A 7693-nucleotide genomic window follows, 5' to 3' on the forward strand; every position below is an offset into this window, starting at 1 on the left:
TAACCCTCACCCTTCCAATGGTCTTATATCTTCTTACAATGTATTCTTCAAAGACAAGTGATTTGTACTTTTTTCTTTTTTCTTTTTTGGCAATTGGGGTGAAGTGACTTGTCCAGGGTCACACAGCTAGTAAGTGTCAAGTGTTTGGTCTGAGGCCAGATTTGAGCTCAGGTCCTCCTGACTTCAGGGCTGATGATCTATCCGTTGGGCCATCTAGCTGCCCCTAAAATGATCTGTTCTTGATGAAGTTATGGTGACTCTTTTAATTAGTACTTCCTTTTCTAGATGTTTACTAAGCCATCTCTTTAACAGTACATTTTAGAATTTTCCCAATTATCAAAGTAAAGGTCACTAGACCATAGTTTGCAGGCTCTGATTTCCACTGTATTGAAAATGGAGACATTTGCTCTTTTCCAGTTCTATAGTATCTTTTTTCATGCTCTATGAACTTAAATTTTTTAAAAATTCACTTTAAACTTAAATATAAAACAAGAAAAAAAAGAACATTTCCAGGTATACAGCAGTAGATTCGATATAAAACAATAAATTTCATTTCCAACTGTTTACTTTTTTTTTTTTGGAAAACCTACATCATAAATGCTATACATTGTTTTCAAAGCTACCCAGCATTTCTGTGCTTGCTTCTAAGTTTTTTTTTTGTTTTCTGCTGTGCATTTTTTATTTTATTTTTTTCTTCCTCCCCACCCCACCCTAGAGAAGGCTACAATGAAACACAAATATATGTGTATATAATATGTATCTATATACATGTATATCTATATATACACATATATACACATACACACATATACATACATGTAAGACCATACTATACATACTCCTATTTTGTCAGTTCTTTCTCTGGAAGTGGATAGCATCTTCTTTCATAGGTCTACGTCTTTCCATGTTTTCTAAAATCAACCAGCTTGTCATTTCTTCTATCACAGTAGTATTCCATCACAATCATATATCACAGCTTGGTTAGCCATTCCCCAATTAAAGGGCATCTATCACTTTAGCCAATCTGATAGATGTAAGATGATATCTCCAAGTTATAATTTGCATTTCTCTGATCATTAATGATTTAGAGCATTTTTCATATGACTACATATAGTTTGAATTCTTCTTTGAGAATAGGAACTTTCATATATCATGGTCAACCAATCAGTCGCATCCACTAGTTCTTTCAGTACTTAGAATATGTTTCATCTCAGCCAGGAGACTTGTAATCACCAAGGACAGCTGGACTCTTTCTTTACTTTCTTTACTTTCATCTTTTATCAGTTCCCTCTTAGCCATTTTTATTGTCATTTCTAATGCAAAGAGTCATTCTCCTTGGTAGAGAATGTCAACCATACCAGAACCAGCCTCTAAACTATTGGTGGCCGGAGTCAAACAAATAGAACAGGCTAGAGACAGGAGAGTCAGGACACAAACAGAAGTTTAATTCATTTCAGAGTGAGAAAAATTATGTATGCATACGGAAGCCCCTCTCCTAAGAACATGCTAGACTAAAAGCAGGTCTTACATACATACTGGGCTGGACCGTAGCATAATTGTTTTTAGGTCTTGAGTTCCCACAGGCCCTGTGGGAACAGTATTGTCTCAAGTCTTGGGGGTCTTGCCCACCCTGCAGGGGACAGAACCAGAATTCTGTAGTTCTGTGACAGGAATAAGAGTTCAGTACCTATCAGTGACAAGGAACAAGGATTGTGAATATGTGATGAATGGCCCTGGGAAATAGGGGAAGCTAAATTCCTCAGCGAACACCTGATGCTGGTCCAAGCAATACACTTCACAAGAGGGTGATATCCAGAGTGTAAAGAATTATTATTATGTCAAGCTCAGGGCCAGGCTGCTTGCTGGCCTTAGCTCTAGGGAACAGGGTATCTCCAAAATATTTTGACAAGAACTTAAAAGAAAAACAGGAGTTGAGCAGTTTCTCCCCTTGATCAGATATCATGTCCCATTTCTCCCGAACAGTGGTCCAATCTCTTCTCCCCTAATATAGCTTTTCAAAGAAATTCCTTTCTGTTGTCCTTAGCTTTTCTTGCCAGCCTCCCCTTCCTTTCTCTTTCTGCACTCTTTCGGTGACCTCATCCGCTCCTTTAGGTTTCATTATTCCCTATCTATCTGTCCACCCCTAAACATCAGTCTTGTACCCCTGTCTCCCTATTTCACACTTCTAGCTGGATGTCTCATGGGCATCTGAAATTCAACATTTCCAAAACATTTCCTTTGCCTAATTTCCCTATTTCTGTCAATGGCAGAATTTGTGACCTAGGAGTCATCCTTGATTTCTTACTTTCTGCTACTCCACATCATCAGTTGCCAAGTCATGGTGATTCTACCTTCGCATCTTTCACATCTGGTCCTTTCTTTCCACTTACATGGTCACTACCCTAGGTCAAGCCCTGATCACCTCTTGCTTGGATTTGTGCAATAACCTCTCAATTGCTCTTCTTACCTCAGTGTCTTCCAGCATAGTGAAGGAGATAGAGTGTTAACCCTGCCTCAGACACTAGCCGAGCAATCACTTAATCTCGCTGCACTTCAGTTTCTTTAATTGGAGGAGACTGGACTCAGTGACCTCTCAGGTCCCTCTCAGCAGCATTAAATCTATAATTTCTTGACCCATCCTCTTATGCAGCTACCAAAGTGATATCTCTAAAAGACAATGCTGATCTTGTCACATTACATGACTCAGTAAAGTCATGTGATTCCCTATCACCTCTGGTATCAAATACTCATTCCTCTGTTTGACATTTTAAAACCTTCAAGGCCTGGCTCCGACCTACCTTTCCAGGCTTATGAGACACCACCCTCCTTCATGCATGCTGTGGTCCAGCCAAAATAGTCCATCTCCAGTGTCAGTGACTTTGCACAAGCTATCCATCATGTCTGGAAGGACCCTTCCTCACCTCTGCCTCTTAGAAATCCTAGTTTCTATTAATAGCTCAACTAAAAGCACCACTTCCTACCTGAGGCCTTTCCCAATCTCCTCAGCTGATGCTGACTCTCTCACCCCTAAATAACCTTGTTTTTTTAAAAAATTTAAATAAATTTATTTAATATAAATACATAAATAAAATAAATTTAAATAAAAAATTTTTAATTTTAAAAAAATTGTGTATAGTTACATGTATACAGGTCTTCCTCAGTGAAATATAAGCCCCTTGAGGGCAGGGACCGTTTCATTTTTTCCCCTTTATATTTCCATGCCTGAGCAGATAGTCATCAATCACTCCTACTCTATTCTTCCTCCCAGTGTTACAGGATTATTTTTCACCTGATAGCCTCTGTTGCTTTATTTTGTGACTGCTTGGGAGACAAGCAAGCAGTGAACTTTCCCCTCAGAGCATTAAGCTCCTTCCTCCTCAGGAGATTTCAAATTTTTTTTTTAGCTCCAAGGGTGTAGTTGACCTTTACTTTCCTCTTCTATGTACATCAGTCAATCAAAACCATTTATTAAGTGTGTACTGTGTCAGAGGCATGGGGACACAAAGAAGGGTAAAAATAGCTCCTGCCCTCAGAGAGCTCATGTTCTAATGGAGGAAATAAAATGTAAATAACTAGGTACAGACAAGATGTATTCAAAGTAGCTAGGAGGTCATCTCAAAAGGGAAGCCACTAGCAAGGGAGACCAGGAAAGACTCCTTGCCTAAGATGGGATTTAAGGTGAGACTTGAATACAGGGAAACTAAGTGATAGAGATCAGGGAGGAGGACATTCCAGGCGTGGAGAGCAGTTGGTACAATGGCGTGGAGGTGGGAGATAGGATGATGTGTTCAGGAAACACCAAATAGGCCAATGTAGCTGGATCATAGAGTCTATAGAAGGAAATAAAGTATATAAGACTGGAAAGAAAAGAAAGGTCAAAGTTATGAAGATATTTAAATGCCAAACAAACAGAGGCCTTTATGTTTGAGGGGAGAATGGAGGGAGGAATGACATGAGTAAACTTTAGTCAAAATAACTTGGGCAGCTGAGTGGGGGATGGATTGGAGTGGGATGAGACTTGAAGTAATGAGACCAATTATGAAGCTATTACAGTAGCCCGGGTGAGAGAGGCTGAAGGCCTGTACCAGGGGGTGTCTGTGGGATTGAAGTGAAGAGGATGTGTTATGAGGGTAGAAACAAGATTTAGCAACAACAGATGGTCTATGAGGAGTGTATGAGAGTGAAGAGTCAAGCATGACCCTGAGGGTACACACTTAGGCTACCTGGATGATGCTAGAGCCCTGGACAGTAACAGAGAAGTTGGTAAGATGGGAGAGTTTGGGGGAGAAAATAATGAATTCTGCTTTGGACATATTGCATTAGAGATGACTGTGGGATATTCAGTTCAAGATGTCCAAAAGACGGTGATGCAAATTATAGCTCAAGACAGATACTTGGGCTAGATATATTGATCTAGGAGTCATTCAATTCAATTCAATAAACATTTATTAAGTACCTGCTTTATGTCAAACAGTTTGCTAAGTGCTAGGGATACAAATAAGAAAATGACAGTTCCTGCCCTCAAAAAGCTTACAATCTAGAGGAAGAAAACACACAACAGGAAGCTGCAAAAGGGGGGGGGGGCTCTAGGAAGTACTTGACTCAGGGGCATGGAGTTGAAACCAAGCAGAGATGCTAATGGAGAGTTCTCCAGAATGTTCAAACCCCAGCCCTCTATAAAGCAGTGTCGTGCTCCATCCCTCTAATCACTCATCCACATGTTACTGATTCTCCAAGCTCTTGACAAGGACTAAGATTCTTCTCTGCCATTTCAGATGTACCCACTCCCCCACTCCCCACCCCACTGCACTTCAGCCTAAATAAATTGGTATCCTTCCCACCCCCTCTGTTGTAGGTCCTCTTTTCTCTCTACACTCTCTAGGCCATCTCACCAGCTCCCATGGATTCAGTTGCTATTGTTATGTAGATGATTCCCAGATCCATATATTTTGCCCTAGGCTTTATCCTGAAGTCTAGTACCCCCATTACAAAATGCCTATTGGATATTTCAACATCATCATGTTGAAAATACATTATATTTTCCCAAAAAACCTTCCCCTCCCTTTTCCCAACTTCCCTATTACTGTCAAGGGCACTACCATCCTCCCAGTCACCCAGGATCATAAAGTAGATGTAATCCTTGACCTCTCATTCTCACTCACTTAACATAGCCAATTTTTACCATAGCTTGTTGTTTTTACCTTTACAAAAATCTCTCCTATATGTCCAGTCCTCTGCTCATACAGCTCCTAGCCTAGTTAAATAAAGCCCTCAAAAACTCTTCCTGGACTAGTGTAATAGACTTCTTTTTTGGTTTCCCTGCCTCAAGTCTCTCCCCACTCCAATCCATCCTTCACTGCCAAAGCAGTTTTCCTAAAGCATAGGCCTGGTATCCTTTCCTGTACTGCACATTCTCTCTCTGTCTCTGTCTCTCTCCATCTCATCTCCTTAGTATATCCTTTTCTAAGTAGCCAGTTAGCCCAGCTGTTTAGAGAGTGGTTTTAATGAGGCTAGGTCATGAGGTTCAGTCCCCCTATGGGTCAGTTGTCTCAGCTCCATTCTGTGGTTACAGACTGAACCTTTAACCCTGGCCAGCTGTTTTACAAATGCAAGTTATTAGTCACAGGAGCGATCAGGCAGAAAATTCATGGCTGTGTCAGTTCAAATCAAATACACCACTGGAAAAAAACAACTCAAAGCACATATCTTTTGTAGCTAAAGATGACATAACTATATCAACTGTAGTGAGAAGAGCCTCTTTTATTAACAACCTAAAATGACCTGAATGCAACTAGTTTTGAAATCTTCAGTACTATCTAGCATTGTTAATAATAATGCTATCATAAATACAAACAAGGCAATTCTGTTACTAGCATGTTAAATTTAATATATACTTTTAAAAAGCCTGTGTAACAGACAGTTTCATATTGAAATGACTTTATCTATTCTTTTTATATTAAAATATTCATATTTGGTGATATTCAAGTCCCTATGAAAAGAAAAAATTAAAAAAAAATAATGCTAACATAAAGCTAGACTATCCCTTTAAAGCTAATCTGTCTAAACACTTGGACCGTCACAACACATTAGATATTAGCATTTTTAAAAAATAATTTTAAACAATAGAACTAACACATAGCTTTTTTCCCTTTTTCTCTTGAAGCAGTTAAAATTCATCAGCTCTCATGAAGCCAGGGTTTATGACTTACAAAGGTGTATGCTATGCTCCTTAATTTCCATCTTTGTAACTTTTAAAGGTCAGAGGATCTTATATTAAGAGATGGAAGGGGCCTCAAAGGCCATTGGAGGAAACAACGTGGGCCAACAGATAGAGTGCTGGACCCTTGAGAAATCTCGAATTCAGATTCAGCCTCAAGACACTTGACTAGCTGTGTAGCATAACCTCTATCTTCCTTGGTTTCCTCATCTGCAAAACAGGGATAATAATGGCATCTACATCCCAGGGTTGTTGTGAGGATCAAATAAGATAGTATTTGCAAAGTATTTCACAAACCTTAAAGTGTAGTATTAATGCTCAGTTTGATTGTATTATTCCAGCTGTTTCATTTTCCAGATGAAAAAACTGAGTCTCAGAGGATTTAAGTGAATTGTCTAAAGTTATCCAGCTAGTAAGTCACAGAGCTGGCATTTGAACCCAAGTCCTCTATCCTCAAATCTAGCAGTAAATACTGAGTTGGAAAATTATATATTCTGTCAAGTAATAGAAGACCTCAATGAACATTTGCCAGTTGATTCTGGTGAGAACATTTCACTAAATAAAATTGTATGCAGATGCACAGAAATGAATTGCAGTTGATAACATTCTTCACCACATGCTAGTGTACTCTATGTTATCTAAAGTTAAATGGAACTGAAGATATTTTGAAAGATTGACTAATAAAGAATATGGAGAGATGGGGTTTTATTTCTGAGAGAAAAATTTAATGCTATTTTATAATCATAGAAGTAATTTAATTTCAATTTAGTGTGAGGCACTTGTTTTCGGTCTAGACATTTGCAAGGATATGGTCTTATCCCTATATTTTAAACTTTCACACATAAACTTTTGGTACCTTCGAGATCTGAACAAAGAAATATTTCAACTCTCAAAATATTTTTCTTTTTTCTAAGGGGAGATCTGGGCAGAGTTAGCCTTACTTATTACAAGTAGACACCTGTCATCATAGTATTTTAGGGACACTAAGAGAGTTGGCTCTCACCCCCTTCACATCACTATTTTATCTCCCCTAAAGCCTGTGATAGGTACCTGAAATTCCATTCCTTTGGAATTAAAGGGTTTTGAATATTTAAAAGTCCATTATTACAATGATTGTACCAAAATATATGTGCTGAAAACAAACATACATACCCTAAATGCTAATATCCTTCCTGTGATGCTCCACAATCTTGGAAGAATCAGAATTATTTATAAATTAAAAAGTAAGGGAAAGACAGATGGCATATGTAAGTAGGCCATAGAATGACTGTCACATGAGGAGTGGGTATGTAAAAACTATCGTCAAGGACATGTAGAGCTAGAAAATGAAATTGTTTATAAGTCATGTAGAAAGAATATATAAAATAGGTGGCTAGCCCAAGTCAAAGGTGTGATGGAGCCAAATCATACCAGCTTACAAGACTCAATTGTTAAGTTTTCAGCGTGAGCATTGATATTTCAGAAATCAACAAATTT

Source organism: Phascolarctos cinereus, unplaced genomic scaffold (assembly GCF_003287225.1).
Source record: "Phascolarctos cinereus isolate Bilbo 61053 unplaced genomic scaffold, phaCin_HiC Scaffold_4;HRSCAF=312, whole genome shotgun sequence".
NCBI lineage: Eukaryota > Metazoa > Chordata > Mammalia > Diprotodontia > Phascolarctidae > Phascolarctos > Phascolarctos cinereus.